At 50.7% G+C, this 15,529-nt stretch overlaps 1 protein-coding gene across 1 annotated transcript in view; it reads left to right on the forward strand.

Moving 5' to 3' along the window:
• Positions 1–7,725: 7,725 nt before the first annotated feature.
• PLXNA4 (plexin A4) overlaps positions 7,726–15,529 on the forward strand; it is a 452,832-nt gene continuing 445,028 nt past the window's right edge. The window contains exon 1 of the mRNA XM_049814131.1: positions 7,726–7,772. The gene's annotated coding sequence lies outside the window, so the exon portion shown is untranslated. The remainder of the gene's footprint in view (positions 7,773–15,529) is intronic.

A 15,529-nucleotide genomic window follows, 5' to 3' on the forward strand; every position in this document is an offset into this window, starting at 1 on the left:
GGGCCTCAGCACCCTCACAGTGAAGAACTTCTTCCCTACATCTAATCTAAATCTACCCTCTTCCAGTTCAAAGCCATTACCCCTTGTCCTATCACTGCATGTCCTTGTAAAAAGTCTCTCTCCATGTGCAGCCTATCCAGCCTGTGGAAGAACACTGGGTCAGGGACATGCCAAGACAATACTTGCAAAACGTAACCCTGTTTTGGAACCCCCCCAAAACGTGATGCCTGGTCTATCAGAGTACGCAACACTTGCCTTTGCACCAGTCGAATGGATGAAGCAGGGCTCACCTCTTTCTCTGATCCTCTGCTGCAGGTGAATTTAATACAATGTCTCAAAATGTGGCAAGGAATTTAATTATTTGGAAATGATGTGAAGGAAGGGAGTGTCAAACCTACTGGATAATTTATTCATTACTAATATTTCCAGCGGCTGTAATTGAGGTGCTCTTTTAATTGTCCGAGCCACTCCAAAAAGCAGCTTTTCTAATGATGGCTTCGAAAGTAACTGTCATTCAGCCGTATAAACCTCTATCAAAGTTGGCTTTTGACTGGCTGATGGTATCACCCACTGCCTTGACTTTATTTTAGCTTATTAAAATTGATCCTAAATAAACCTGATATGCCCCAAATTATTTTTCTTAAATTAATTTGAATGCAATTTATTCTCTGCTAGATTTGCTGCCATGTTGAATCTCACAATGCAAACACAAGTTTGTTGGGTCACTCTAATTAATTTGATTTTGTATCTCAGCCCTCCTACCCATCACCAGCACTAAATGGAATTATTTAGAAATAACAGAGATAATGCTGGCAAAATAATATGCCGTGACAGCACCAAGCTTTTCTTCTTTAGGAGGAAAAAAAAAAAAATACACAACAAGTTGAGGTGGTTTATTTTTGATTAAATGCTTCTGCTTTGCTTTGGCATTTATCTTTCAGAGACAGCTCCAGATCAGACAAAATGCACGACTCCATTAACATTATCTCTCTGTACGTTTGAGTGGGGGTCCTCAGATAATAAAGGGTTACAACATGCGTGGCCAGCTTACACCTCCAGCGGTTTTTTATTTCTTTGGTGCAGATTTGCACAAAAGGTGTTAGGAGGAGGGGAGGGATGCTGCTGCCAAGTTGCCTGGGTGAGAAGTCAAATGGCTTCAAAGAGATGGAGTGGAGCTATTTAATTCGAAGGCCCTAATGGAGACATCGGTGCCAGGAGCTGTACAAAATGACACGGGTTTAAAGAGATAATGTTGGGTCATTTTATTCAAAGGCCTTGACTGAAGTGCTGAGCAACTTCACAGCGTGAGATAGCTCCTGCATCTGGAGAGCTTCGTCTGGGTGGAGGGAGAAATGGGAAAGAAGTAGGTGTTGCAGGTGATCTGAAACATGGGAGGAATTTGGGATAAACAGGCTGCCAAAAGGAGCATGTGGTGGTTTGGGAGAGTGGTGGAGGGTAACCGAAATAATCAGGGATGCAAGAAATTCAGCTGTGCCCCTTTTTGCTGTACCTGAATGAAGGAGATCTTCTCCATGAAGGTGGGAAGTGGAGAAAGCAGAGAGGGGGAGATCTTGGCCTAATTCAGAAACAAAATAAGCACTGGTGATGGGAACATCCATAGGAGTAACATGGAAAGTATGATGGTGTTCCCCTATAGAGGGGAAGCCTCTTGTCCCAGATTTTACTTAGGGGGGGTGGGAGGTGACTCCAAGCATCCTAAGTGGCTATGGTCAAAGGGTGAATTTCAGTCTTCACAGACCATTATCCTGATCTGCTTGACAATTTGTGTACACTCAGAGGTGGAAGTAAGTAAAAAAAATTGGTTTCAGAAGAAAAAAAAGTAGTATTTGTACTCTTGAGGTGCTGCACCATCAGCTTATAGTCCTGCAGAGGGGTCACAGCTCTTCAAAGCTACCCTCCAGCACAGTCTGTTTTCACCACAGATGAATCCACCCAGCACAAGAAAGCAAGTCAATGCTGTTTTGTAGACATCCTACCAGTAAACAAAGCGGAGAAGGCAGCTGTCCTGTTTTTGTACTTTTTTTTTTTTTTTTTGAAGCTTTTAGGAAAGGCTGGTTGAATACGACCAGCTTCAGCATTACAGAAAGTACACGCTCCTGTGATTACGGGAGCATTTTAAGGCGTGCTTTATAAAGGGCCTAGCAGCATCATTCTGTTTGTAAACCCAGGGTACCAGAGTGACCACGTACCAACTCTTTAACAAGTGATATTGTTCATCAGAGAAACGGCTTTCGCTTTCCCCTTCCTGTTTCTCTTTCTTCAGCCACCCTGCTCCACTCCCCCCCGTTTTCTGTCATTTCTCCTTCTGTTCTTCCTTTCTGATACCATGGTGATGAAGCTGACATGTAAGAATAGCTATTCTTCGCCGGGGTTCCCGCAACATCCCTAGATGAGCTTATGCTTCTCCCCCTCTCTGTCTCCCACGTTCACTAAGTGGGTAACTCTGTGTGCTGCCAATCCCACATGCTAAAAAATATGGGCTAGCCTTCCCCCTTCTCCCTCCCTCCCTCCCATTTCCATGTGATTGCCTTAAAAACCATGAGTTGCAACAAAAAGAATCATAAAGGTTGTGTTTGGTTTGCTTCTTTTTCTGGTTTTTCTTTTGGCCTGGTGTTCTAACAAAACAAACCTTTTGCCACCGTGCTATCTACTGGTGATTTGGGGCAGTTTCCTCCACGTTTGACAGGCAGCGAGATGATTTTGTTCCTAAAAGTTTTGCGGAAGCAGGTGGCTGGGTAGAAGTTCTCTGAGTGAGGAAAATGCCAAAGCTACGTAGGAAAGAGGCTTTATAAATACCTCCAGTTCAGAAGTAGCCGCGACTGACATCCACAATTAGCTGAGAGGTTTGGTAGGCTGTAAAGTATATAAAGTATATATATATTTCTTTTCCTGCTATCCGAGGGAGGCAAACTTCCCGAAACGCCCTTCCAGGCTTATTGCCAATTGCAAGGACTGGGCAGTTCTGGGTCTTCCCGGGAAAATCCCTGCAGGTCCAGGCTGGCTCCTACCCTCTCTCCTGCATTTGTGGTACCCACTGGAGCATCACCCAGGAGCTGCATCACAGCAGCGAGCCTGACCCGGGCTCTCAAATCCCACATTAAAGCCCTAATCTCTGGATTAGGCCCTTCCCTTCCTTAGGCTGTCCTATTTCCCTTTGGATTTCTTCTGATCTGAGCGTTGCTTCTCCCTAGCCAAATCCAGCAGCCCCTTTCAAAGCCGTGTGTCTCCAGTGTTGGCAGCCAGCCTTCCTCTCTCTCCTTCCAGACAGTCTCCAGCTCCTCCTGCATGTCCCTGGCCCGCTTTCCTCTGCCTCCCTACCCATTTCTCCATCTCATCCCTCCACCTGCGAAACCTCCCCGCTCCTTATCTCCCCCCCGGTGCTCTCCAGCCCTCCCGAGCAGGGATTGATTGCTCTTCTCACTTGCATTGTCCTCCAAAATGAAAAAAAACAATGAATTTGTCCGACTTTCTCTGGTTGTATCTTATCGCTCCACCTGCCTGCTTCCATATTATTCCCTTTCGCTCGTCTCCTGCGGCTTGAAGTAGCCCCTCTCAGGCGTCCCCTCATTTAATTCGACAGCCCCAGCCTGTGTTTTATACTCTCCTTATCATTATGGCCTGACTGCTCCCCTGGCTCTCATTTCACCCTGCCTCCGTCCATCTGCCCCTCTTCTGCGGCCGTCCCCCTTCTGTTTTGTTTGGACAAATGACAGCCTGGGTGTGACCGGCGGCGATAATGGTCGACAAATATTTGAAGGGAGAAGGAGAAAAATTGTTCTTTGGGGAATTTCAAGGGGGAGGGCAGGGGGTGAGTGGAGGGATGGCTCCTGAGGTGGCGGGGGGAGGCTGGGACGGGGAGAGGGCAGATGGGTTGGGAAGATGTGCAGATGATGGTCTTGGCCTGAGTATATCATAAATCCCCTCTGGGTGGGCAGGGGGTGTGGAATGAGCATGTCTTTCATCCCTGGGTCTGCTTGGAAGGACAGGCTCTACCTGGCAGTGGCACCTTGCTGGCAAGGTAGAGACGGGGAGGGATGAATTGGAGGGGGGGAACAGAGAAGAGGGAATGGGAAGCGGGGTAAGGGTATTGAAATTACAACAGAGAAGGGAAATTTGGGCTAAAAAACTCTGGAAAGATTCCTGTAACTCATGGGGAGTTGGTGACCTAGTGTCTAAAGCCAGATGCTAACACAGACGGGAGTATATACCAAGGGAAGGAGCCCTGGCAATAAAGCCGCGAGAGGGATCAGTCAGACCCTGCAGGTCTGTGGCTCCTGCCAGTTGCTGGGTTTGTTCCCTGGGACAATGTGAAAGAAGATTTTGCTTCCCTCAAAAGCCATCCAAACAAGTGGTAAAAAAAATGAAAGGAAGCCTCACCTCTGGTTGACACTGCATTGTAGCTGCTAAAGGGCTAGGGGATGGGGGACACATTAGATAACTGATGCAAATGTAATTTAATAAATGTCCTACTAAGAAATCTGCCAAAAAAAGTACACCTGCAAGGATGGCAGGAAAGTTAAGGGAGTTGCCAGAAGCTGTGCAGCAAATCAGTGGCAGAGGAGAAAGGGCACCTTGCACAGCTCCACTCCATGCCAGGACAGCCCGGGTTTCCCAGATAAACCAATGTGCAAACTCCTGAGACTCCAAAGACGTGCTGGACAAAGCACAAATGGAGGATGGCTTGGACTGATCCCTTCAAGGGCTTTTTCTCTACCCACCATTAAAAATTGGTTGCAAAGATGCTGCGACCTGAAGGGAAGGTAGTGGCTGGTGACCAAGTGACACGGTCCCGCTCTCCCCTGCAAACTTCTTCTTCTTCTCTTGCAGGTTTTTTTGGAGCACTTTTGTCTCATTTTCTATCAACATGACCCTTCCTGTGGCTGGTAAAACTGCCAAAAATCTGGTAGCGCAACAACCCCAGCAGCCAGCACCCAGACTGAAAACCGCCCTTAGGGGCAGAGCTCACCCCGTCCCTCCCCGGGATGTCAGGAGTGACAACGCAGAGTCCTGGACCACTTTTAAAACAGCTCGCGATGAATTTTTCCACCCTCCAAAAGCATGATAAAGACATCCTTTGTCAGCGGCAGGGATGGTGACAGCTACCCAGGAGAGGCCAATTTTCTTTCGGGTGTCAAGCAGAGCAGGGCAAGTTGTTTAAACCTCCAACACCTGAAAGACTGGAGGGCAGAAGACGGTGAAAAAGAGACCTGGCCGAACAAGTTCGTAAGCCAGCAGCCTTCTCCCTGGTGGTTTTTTTTGTTTGTTTTGTTTTTGTTTTAGGATTTCACCCAGTTTTAGGGCTTTCCAGAGCTGCCACCAAGCGCGGTCGCTGCAGATGGCGCTGCGATGTAGGTTTTTAGCGGTGCCTGCGCTCGGCACAAGCCCGGAGCTCTAACGAGCAGCTCGGGCTTTTAGCAACTTAAATACCACGTTGGCTTAACAAACTTGTAAAATGGCGCGGGAGAAAAGAAAACAAGACAAAAAAAGCACCCTCCCAACTTCTTACAGCATCCTTTTTTCTTTCTTTTTTCCTTTTTTTTTTTTTAATTGGCTCCCCTGCTTTGTCACTGGGGGCTGTTGAGTCTTAAAGCGTACTGATGTACGTCCTCGGAAAAATAGGTGTTTTCTGCTCTTTGGGTGTTGTTGGACGTGACCCCTGTGCGTAGCTCGGATAAGAAGGCACAAAACGAAAGGATGCTGACCCGCTTGCCGGCACTGAGGAACCGCAGAGGGCTACGGCCGTGCTGCCGGCATCCAAGACTTCACAAGCAGTGGGGGCCAAAAGGAGTGGTTTGGGGCAGCGGGGGCAGAAATCAGGCATGGGAGGTTGTTTGGGTGGAGACAGCGTGATTTTGCCTCTTCCCAGCTGATGCTGAGAGCAGCTTTAGTGCTGTTTGGTGCTAAAACCCGGTGGGTTTTCCCCCGGGAGTGGGACAGTGGGGGTCCCCAGAGTCTCTCCAGTGGGACCCACGATCCCTGCTGGCACCGTGGCCAGGGGCAAAATATCCACTTGATGACAACAGGATGAGCCTGAGCCCTCCTTGTCCTTGGGCCCTTTTACTGCAGTTATTCACAGGTCAGGGGAGGTCATTTGGGTTTTCCAGCCCTAACCCTTTTCCGCCCCCACTGCCTAGTTCATGAAAAGGCCTATAAATAAAGTCTCATTTGTCACTCACTCCTTTATGAACCCAAACAGTGCAGGGATATATTGACTCATGCCATTGTCTTAAGAAGCAGAAAGAATTCTTATTAATTTCTTCCTCCCCGCCAGATCGCGGGAAGTAATCTCGGCGTATCCAGATTATCCCTTTTTAGCAGAACAGCCCGCTTTTAAATGCAAGACCAAATTTCCGAGAGATTTTCATATGTTTTATTAAATGGAGCCGCAAGCCAGACTGGACATTAAATAATACTGTACTGCTCACAACAGCAGTGATCTTTAGAGGTTACTAACCTGCCATTGTATCTCTTAGATTTCTGTCTCGCTCTTCTGTTGTCATTTTGCTGTGTTATTACTCTTCAGGCTTCACATAGTATTCATTTCTCTGAATGAAAACAAATGACTCCTTGCAAAAGGCAGGAGATAAAGAATAATAAATACATTTTATGCACCACCTTAAAAAAAAGGGCTCTGAATCCCCATCCATCCATCAGGAAATGTAAACCAGAGCTCAGGCAAAACACACACGCGCACACAGGCACGCGCCAGAGAGATAAAACTTGTTTTAAGGAAAACATGATATTGTTTAAAAATAAATATCTCGGAGGATGCAAATAGACAGCCCCCGGCCCCCGTGTCTTGTGGCATAAATTTAAGATAATTAAAAATACAAAGCTTGGATTAAGCCTGATTTTCTGTGAATGGTAGAGGCTGTGGGGAGGAGGGGGAGTCCTGCTGCGCGGCGTACCTCCCGAGAGGCGATCCCTGCCTCTGATCGCGGCTATTGCTCGCCGCCAGCGGCGGGACCCCCTTTTACCAGCCACCCCCTGCATCCCTGCCGGATGCCTTCATCTTTTATGGGGTAGGGGGGAAGCTGCGGGATCACCCCCAGGGTTTTCGCCTCCCTGCCCTGACGTGAGCACGGCCAACACCTCCGAAAGCAGAGAAGGTCTCGCTTCCCCTTCGCATCGCCTCTTCCCTAGACCTTCGCGAGGCGCCCATCCTCGCGGCATCGGGGCTCCCCGATCTCTCCGGGGAGGCAGCCCTGTTGCTACGTGCCGCTATCGACGCCCTTAGAACCCCGCTTTCCTTCCCACCATCTGCTGCCAGCTCTGCTTTCGGCTCCAGGAGAGCCCTGCTATTATCTGCAGAGAGGAGTTCAGGTCTCTGCGTGGCTGGGGGGGGGGAATGAACTTGTAGAGTGGGGTCTGCTTCGTGGGGCAGCCAGGCCGGCAGCTTGCTGGACAGAAAACTCAGGCAATAAGCGCTAAGAGCATTTTTTTTTTTTAAAAAAAATACTATTATTCTTGCGGCTGCCAGGAATTAACTGAAGACCCGGCGAGCGGAGCAGCTTGCGGTCGCTCTCTAGGATTACTGCTCACCCAAGCTGAGAGATTGATCTTCTTCTGAGCCTCCCTTCGCCCGCTCTGATCCGTTCCCCTCCTCGGTCTGTCCTGGCCGGAGGAGAGCAGCAGGGCACACACCGGAGAGCGGAGAGGGAGGCAGATGCCAGCCAGAGCCGCGATGCCGGGAAGGGCTTTTCTGGGGAAGGTGATGGAGGGAGCCAGAGAGATGCGTTTGATTCCTTGAGGTTGGTTATTATTTTCTCTCTCTCTCTCTCTCTTTTTTTTTTTTTTGGGGGGGGGGCGGGTGGGCAGCGACATTTCCCAATTAGCCCAATCAGGCTGGAGAGATCCTAGGTGTCAGTAGTGAGTAGGAGCGAGGGAAGGCACCCGGAGGAGAAATCAAGGCAGCCGGAGTTGCAGCCGTGGGAGAGCGGTGGCCCCGCTCCCGTCCATGTCCCCGTCCCCATCCCCATCCCCTGCAAACTTTAGGACGACGAAAAGCGGCTTGGGGGTCCCCCCTCCAGGGACAACCTGCGCCCCTCCGCCTTCTCCCCTCTCCCAGAGGTGGGTGGGCTGGCGAAAGGAGGAGCGACTGGCCACTCTCCCTGCAAAAAAAAAAAAAAAAAAAAAAAAGAGGAAAGAAAGAGGAAAAAAAAACCCAGAAAGGGATTTTTATTGTCGTTTTTATTTTTTAAAATTATTATTATTGTCCCTCCCCGGCGTGCTGGGCTCGCGTTCCCACCTCACTTCCACACCTCTCCGGCTTATTTTTTTTTGGGGGTGTGGGGGGAGAAGAGAAGTGGGGGGTTGCGTGTGTGTGCGTGTGTCTGTGGGTTGGTTTTTTTTGTTTTTTTTTTTTTTTGCCGAAAAGAGCCTGGGTGTCAAAACCCTTTCCCGCAGCCACCATTGGAGAGGGAGGCTGGGCAGGAAGGGCTGGCGACACAGCCGCAGTGCGAGCCCTCCCCGGCGGGCAACCAGCGCCGCGGAGCCGGGCTCGGAGGAACCGGGAACCGGCTTCGGAGGAACCGGGCACGGTTCTGGAGCTCATCCCCTGCCTGCGACCCTCCTGCCAGCTCGGCTGGCTTTGCTCTCCCCCCCCTCCCCTGCCTTCCACTCCCTTGCTGATTTAGAGGCGGGGAGGGGGGGGGAGGGCTGGGGGAGGGAGGGAAGGGGGTGATTTGGGGGGGGGGGGGGGGGAGTGAAAACTGGAGCTGCGGTTCTCCCCCCCCCCTCCCCTTCCACCCCCCCTCGGCTCTGGGCGAGCCAGACACGGTTTGCCCAGTGCTGAGAGAGGGGCTCCGTGTTCCGCCTCCGTGGAGTATTTGGGATTGGAGAGAGAGACACACACACACACACACACACACAGAGACCATCTGCAGTGTCAATGCGGCGCCTGCTCTGAAGACTGAAGTGGGGGGAAAGGAGAGGAGAAAAAAAAAAAATTTTTATATATATATATATATATACCAAAACCCACCCAAAGCAAGCGAGGAGCCTGCCCAGGTAAGGAGCCCCCTCGCCCCGCCCGGGCAGCGGGAGGATGCCCCGGAGGATGCCCCGGGAGTCAGCGGTCCCTGCCCTCCGCACCTGGCAGGATTTGGGGGGGCCCTGGGAGATGCCCCCCCCCCCCCCCCTTCCTCCCCACCCCCGGGTGGCGGGGAGGGGGTCGGGGCTGGCGGGCAGGGACCCCCGCGGACAGCGGCTTGAGCCGGAGGGGGGGGGGGGGGGTCGGTTTGGGAGGATGGTTTTTTTTTGGGGGGGGGGGGGGTAGCAGCGGAGGGGACGTGGTGCCTGGTGTGTGTGTCGTGTCCCCCCCCCCCCCGAGTCCCCGATGGCTTTTTTTCCATGCACAAGGCTCAACTTTTCTCCCCGGAGGTAGCGGCTCCAGCGTGGCCGCTTGTCCCTCATCACCTCCGGCCATCCGCGGCTGCGGATTTTCCTCCTCTCCGGGGGGGTGTAGGGTGTGTGTGTATGTGGATTTTTTTTTTTTTTTTTTTTTTTTTCTTCGGGCGAAGGGCTGGAGGCATTTACAAACTTTTCCTGCTCCCGAAGAGGTTGCAGCTGGACGGGGTTGGAAGCAAAGCCTTTTTTATTTTTTTTCCTAGGGAGGAGCAGCCCCTCCCGGGTGACCGGTAGGATGGGGACAGGGGCCACCCCCGGCGGGGAACACCTAGGAGGGAAGGGGGGACCCTCCCCGTCCTTTCCCTTCTTGCAAGGTGCCGGAGAGTTTGCCCAAATCCCGGCTGCGGACTCAGCGCCGATAACCCTCCCTCCCTCCGTGCGTGTGTGTGCTGCAACCGAAACCTGCGTATTGATGCTCTTCGTTCCTCAGACATATGCCCTTAAATGCTGTAGACAGGGAGAAGTGATCTAAACAGCGAGCCGCACATGGCTTTTTTTTTTTTTTTTTTTTTTTTTTTTTTGGTGGAAATATAATACTCCGGCAGCAGATGAGTTCCTCCCAAATAAACAAACCCACTTGCTCAGCCCCAGCAGGGCTAAGTGCTGTTTGGGTTTGTAGCGGTTGCATGTGGTTGCTCCAGCCCCAGCCCGGAGGAAAAAGCCTCCTCCTGGGGCCCCGTCCGCTCCCCTCCCCGTACTGGGAAGGACTGGAGCGGTCGCCCAGCCGGATTCGGGTGTGGGACCCGCAGGACTCACCTGAGTAGAAGGGACCAGGTGGAAAACGGGTGGCCGTGCTCCTCTCCCGTAAAACTTCCACCCCGTCTCTGCTCCCCTTTGCTTTCCAGCCCTTAAGCCTGGCCAAAGAGCTCGCTGGAAACGCACCTGATTTTTTATTTATTTTATTTTATTTTTTTTTTCATGGCTTCCCTCTGGCACGGGGATGCGATGCTTGGGATGCGGGGGTTTGGGGGTCTCAGGCTTCCCAGGTCGGGGGGAGGAGGGGGGGGAGCGGTGCGGAGGGGGGAGGTTTGGCCCGGGACCCCGGGGACAGCCGGGGGATGCTCTGCTTCGGGGGGGGGGGGGGACACAAGGGACGGCGGCAAGGGGATTTTTTACAGCCGATGAAACCGCTCGCAGCCTTCTAGGGACTTATCTTGAGCGTGCACCAGCCTTGCACAGATATTTCGGAAGGCGTAAAGCGTGCTAACTTATTTTCTTTCTCTCTGTTTCACCCGGGTCTTGTTTAGGGAAGCTGGTTAAATCCACGAGCGGGTGGTTCCAGCGAAGAACGGGGGTTGCTTTTGCCTTTGCCGTGTCTGTGATTTTAATTACAGCGTGTGCCTCCCGGTGTGAGATGAGGTGCTTCCATCCCCCGGCTAAGCCACTGTCTTAAGGTCTTGGGGATGCGAGCAGGAGCGTTCCCTTTGCGGTTTCCTTGCCTTGGGAAGTGTGTTTGTGTGTGTTTGTGTGTGTGTGTGTGTTTGTGTGTGTGTGTGTTTTGGGGGGGGGACCCCCTTCACTAGAGCTGGGCTTCAAGCGGTGCAACAGATGCGTGTCTGCTTTTCGTGTGCAGCCAGGTTTAAACATGCAACCCCAACCCCGTCAGGAAAACCTGGGATATTCTTCCCTCCTCTGCCCAGACCCATCCTCCATGGGGGTGTCTCCTTTCCAAAAGGACCAGTCCAAGCCTTTTCCTTTCTGTCCCATCTTAAATGCGCAGCGCTCGGCGATATCAATAAAATGCAAAATAAATGACAGCCGCATGATCTAAGTGTTGTTTATGTCCAAGATGGGCGTTTTAAAATACAGGCTGATGATCAAACACGGTGCCGTTGGGAAGCTTTTGCTTGATGATTGTAACTGCCTTGTAGGCGCTGAAGACTGGTGTTAAATCTGTTCAGTGTGCAATCCGGCACCTGGCTAGCGGAGGAATGAGTGCTATTGCAAATCCTAAGAGAGATGCTGAACTTCTCCACGGGGAGAGGAAATATTTGAGCCTTTCCTCATGCATTCACCTGCCAGCATCCTTCTCTGCATCCGCAGCGAGCCTAGTGCTAGACAGCCTGGAAATGTGGCAAAGCAAAGGGCTCGGCGCAGGCATGAGAGCGGCTATCTGCCGCCGGCAAGGCAGAAACCCTCTTTGGCAGCCAGATCCCGGGGGACAGTGGGCTGCCGGAGCCCGTTTTGCGTCGACTCCTCTACTTCTGTGGGGTGAGGAAGGGTGGAGGGATGCTGGAGCCCCTTTTGTGTTGCATCTTTTTCCTTTTACTGAATTGCTTTGTCTCTGTCTTCCAATTTCCTCGATGTTGAGCTGTTGCAATAAAACCTACCTCCTTCCCGGAGTGCTGGGGTTTGATTTGCGCGCTCACACGCCCCACGGTGAAAAGCCTTGCACGTCTTACGATACTGGGGTATGCTGAGGGTTAACGCTGCGTAGGAATTAATTTCTTGTTTGGAAAGGAACTCTGAAAAGCTTCCTAAAAAGCTGAGAATGATGCTGGCAGGGTAGGCTCGTGCTCCGCGTTGGGATCCTACGTGGGGAGGGTGTTAGAGGTGGGGCTTTTGAGTTTTGGAGTTAGCGGTGCCAGAGTTTGCGGCTTGGCATTGCCTACAGGTGTTTTTGAGCAGAATGGCATGCTGTCCTAGGAGTCACTTGGCTCTTCTTGATTTCTTATTCACTATACCCCCTTCAAGTGAGGTCCCACATAGCTGGGACTGAGACCCAGTGTCACCCCTTTGCAGCCACAGTGCTGGGACTCAAAAGTCTCACGTCCTGCCCATGAATTCCCCTCCCCAGCTAGGGATGCAATTTGGATTATGGCTGTTTCCCATAGTAAAGCCCTCGAACTGCTTGATGCTGAAATAAAAAGCCCTTTCTGGTCCCCACCAGGGTGACGAGAGGCTTCAGAGGGCTCTTTCTTACTCCTTCCTTCTTGCTTGCAAGACTCGGTTAATGGACACCAACCGCTCCAGGCACCCAAAGCAATGAGACCGCCCGTCTGTGCAGAGTCTGGGCAACCCACTGACTTACTGCAGGGTATCAGCGATGAGTGTGCTTCCCTGCATGACTGTCTTCGGGTGAAAAGCACTTTATATCCCTTATGTTTGAGCTCTCAAGGAGCCTGCGACCCAAAATACGGAAATAAATACATAGGGCTCCCCAGATGTTTTTCTCTCAGAAATCTGAAGTATTTTAAAACAGAAAGTGTTCTCATTCCCCTGGGGCAGGTTGGGAAACTGAGGCACGGAGAGGCAAAAGGCTCAGTCTGCGTTTATTGATGGGAATCCTCACTCACCCCCATGAAATACAAACTGAACCCCAAGTGGTAGTTGGAGCAGTGAGCGGTCCCCTGCCCTTGAGCCTATGCCTCAACAGCCAAGAGTGGTGCTTGGCCAGAACAGGACACTTCCCAGACTGAAATTTTTCCAGTTAAAATGACAGATGGGTGCTTTAAAATGAGAAAATATCATCTTGGGTTAGTGCATTGGCCAGGGGACAGCTGTGCTCTCATGAACCTTAGTTCCCGTATCTTTAATAGTGGGTACAAAATGCTTTTAATCACCTTTGGGAATGGAGAGATCATTGCAAAAATGAGATGTGATGTGATACTGACAGTTTGCGTGGTGATTTTCGGGAACTGGCATTCCTCTTTGTTGTTTTTGTTTTTTTGACTCATCCCGCTAGAACTGTCTGGTTTTCTTTGTTCTTTGTTGGTGCATGTGCTCTGCTGTGTTTGGCTCATCCTTGCTCGGTTGCACCTCACAAGGTGCTGAGCAGCCACCCAGGTAAGAGGTGCCAAGTCTCTGCCCCGCATCCCCTGCAATGGGAGCCAGTGTAGTGTGGCATCTGTCCTGCAACCCTTTCCTTTGCAAAAAACCCCAAACCCTCTGTGAGCCCTGAGAGACGCTCTGAAGGCTTTGAATGGGCACCCTTTGGTTTGGAAACCCAATGGTCATTTCGTTTTAGACATGCCTAGTCCATGCAGCTCGGTGCTCCAGCTAACATGAACCTTGCTGGGGACACGCGCTCTTCAAAGGTGATTCCTGGAGCCATGGAGGAAGCCAACTCTTTGCTGAAGTATAATGTTCCCAGGTGTTTCTCTCCCAAATCTTACTGTTTGTAGAAGACACCAAGTTCTCAGGGCTGGAGGAGAGCCTGAAGACCTGAGCCGGAGCAGTGATTGGGTTGAAACCTCCATCCCCACTATGCTGCCTATCAGCTGGTGGCTTTGACCTTACTTGGGGGGCATTTCAGTAGAAAGAGAGAGGTCATTTGCAGACTCTGTGACTTGCGTTTACTCCAGGCTTTGTGCTGACAAGGCTTCCCAGTGTTTTTTTAAATACTGCATGCTGTGAAACAGAAATCCAGACCCAAAAGCCAAGAGGCTGAGATTCACAGGCTTCTTTTGCATAGGGATAAACAAAAACTGGTGCTGAGCATGGCTGGATTTGCACTGGTGACCCAGAAGGGAAAACTTGCGTCGCCGTCTCCCTCAGCTTCCATACCCGATCTCTGAGTTTCCTTCCAACTATATTATCTATACACGAGTGGTCTGCCGGGGCTTTCCCACCAAGCCATTGGCAATAAATCTAGGGATGGTGACTGGCACTTGAATTTGCCTTGTCCTTCTGACAGGACGAATGTGTGGATCTAATCCAGATAATATGGGATAGGTTTCCATCACAGGCATTTACATGATATATACTCAAACGCTTCCCTCTCCTCTGAGCTCATGCAAGGGCCAGAGGAATAAATCTCGATGCTTGGTGAACCCTCGCAGCCAACGCCGCACCAAATGCATGCAAATGTTTGCAAAATGAGCCACCCCGACCTGCTTGTTATTTCTCCTTGAGCATAAAACACTACATGGGGAGGGAAACGTGAGGGGGGTGGAGGTTTCTTTAATCCCAGTATTGTTTTCCTTTGAAATAGTGAAGTGATGCTGGACTCCGGGACTGCGTGTAGATGGTTAATATTTATATACTTGTTGTTTCTTCTGAAGTGAGGAACGTGCACTTGCCACCCGCAGCCCCCTGACGCTCATTCATGAAGAGCCTCGCTGGTGAGTGTCTCGGCGTTAAACTGTTTGGTGACTTGAGTTTAGAGTTATAGGATTCGGAGCGAGGAATTAGCAGTAAATCAAAGCCTGGATGGCTTCGTACTCAACTGCAGCAAGATTTAAATTAAAAATATCTTGCCGAGATGAAGTACTCATAAGTCAAGCACTGGCGTTGCGTCAGTCTGGGCTTCGGCGGTGAGAGCTCGTCCCCTTTGAAACAGAAACCACGAGGAGCCCACATATTGATCCCCAGCTGAACTGGGAAATTGCCACTTCATTTCTTCTATTAAATGTTCTTTCTTTCCCTTCCTTTTTGCCTTTCTCCCACCCCCCGAAGGGAAGATGGTCGTGCTGGAAAGTTGGGAAGAGGTTTGCACATTCGCCGCACGTGCGTGTGGCCCTGTTTGACTTGGTTAGAGCATATTTGATTGTGAAAAGGGATTTATTTGTTTTTTGTGGCAGGGGATTTGTCTATAATGTAGTGCTGGAAAGAAAACTCATTTAGAGACTAAGGAGGTGTATCCTGTTACAATTGCCTATTGATGGAATAGCAAGTGCTTGGTGTGCAACACAGCTTTATTTTACTTTAGGGAAACTTATTCTGGGCTGCCAAAGGGAGACTTTGATTTGCCAGAGAGCTGTCCCATGGCACTCAGCAAGTCCCTTGGCTTTTTGTTTCCCCATCTGTCAAATGGGGGTGGTCTTGTAGAAGCGACTGGCCCTTTAACCATCATCAAATAGTCATTTTGCTCTAATGACCTTTACAAATTACTCACTTTTTCTAAGTAAGTGAAATGATAAAACCAGGGAGGTTCTGGCTGGGAACCCACTCAGCAGCCTGAGGAACAGCATCATGTACAGGGCTAATAGTCACTAACGGCCACTGTCCCGTCCCTGGGCAATGTCAACTTCTTCAGCTGGGTGGGAAGAGGCTTGCAGAGGTGGTGAGGAGCAGGAGGCTGTTCTACATTGGAGGAAAAGGCTTTGTCACCACAGGGAGAGGAGGTGAGCTGGGAATATGACCACGCCTAATCAAAGGT

Source organism: Accipiter gentilis, chromosome 11 (assembly GCF_929443795.1).
Source record: "Accipiter gentilis chromosome 11, bAccGen1.1, whole genome shotgun sequence".
Classification (NCBI taxonomy): Eukaryota; Metazoa; Chordata; class Aves; order Accipitriformes; family Accipitridae; genus Astur; species Astur gentilis.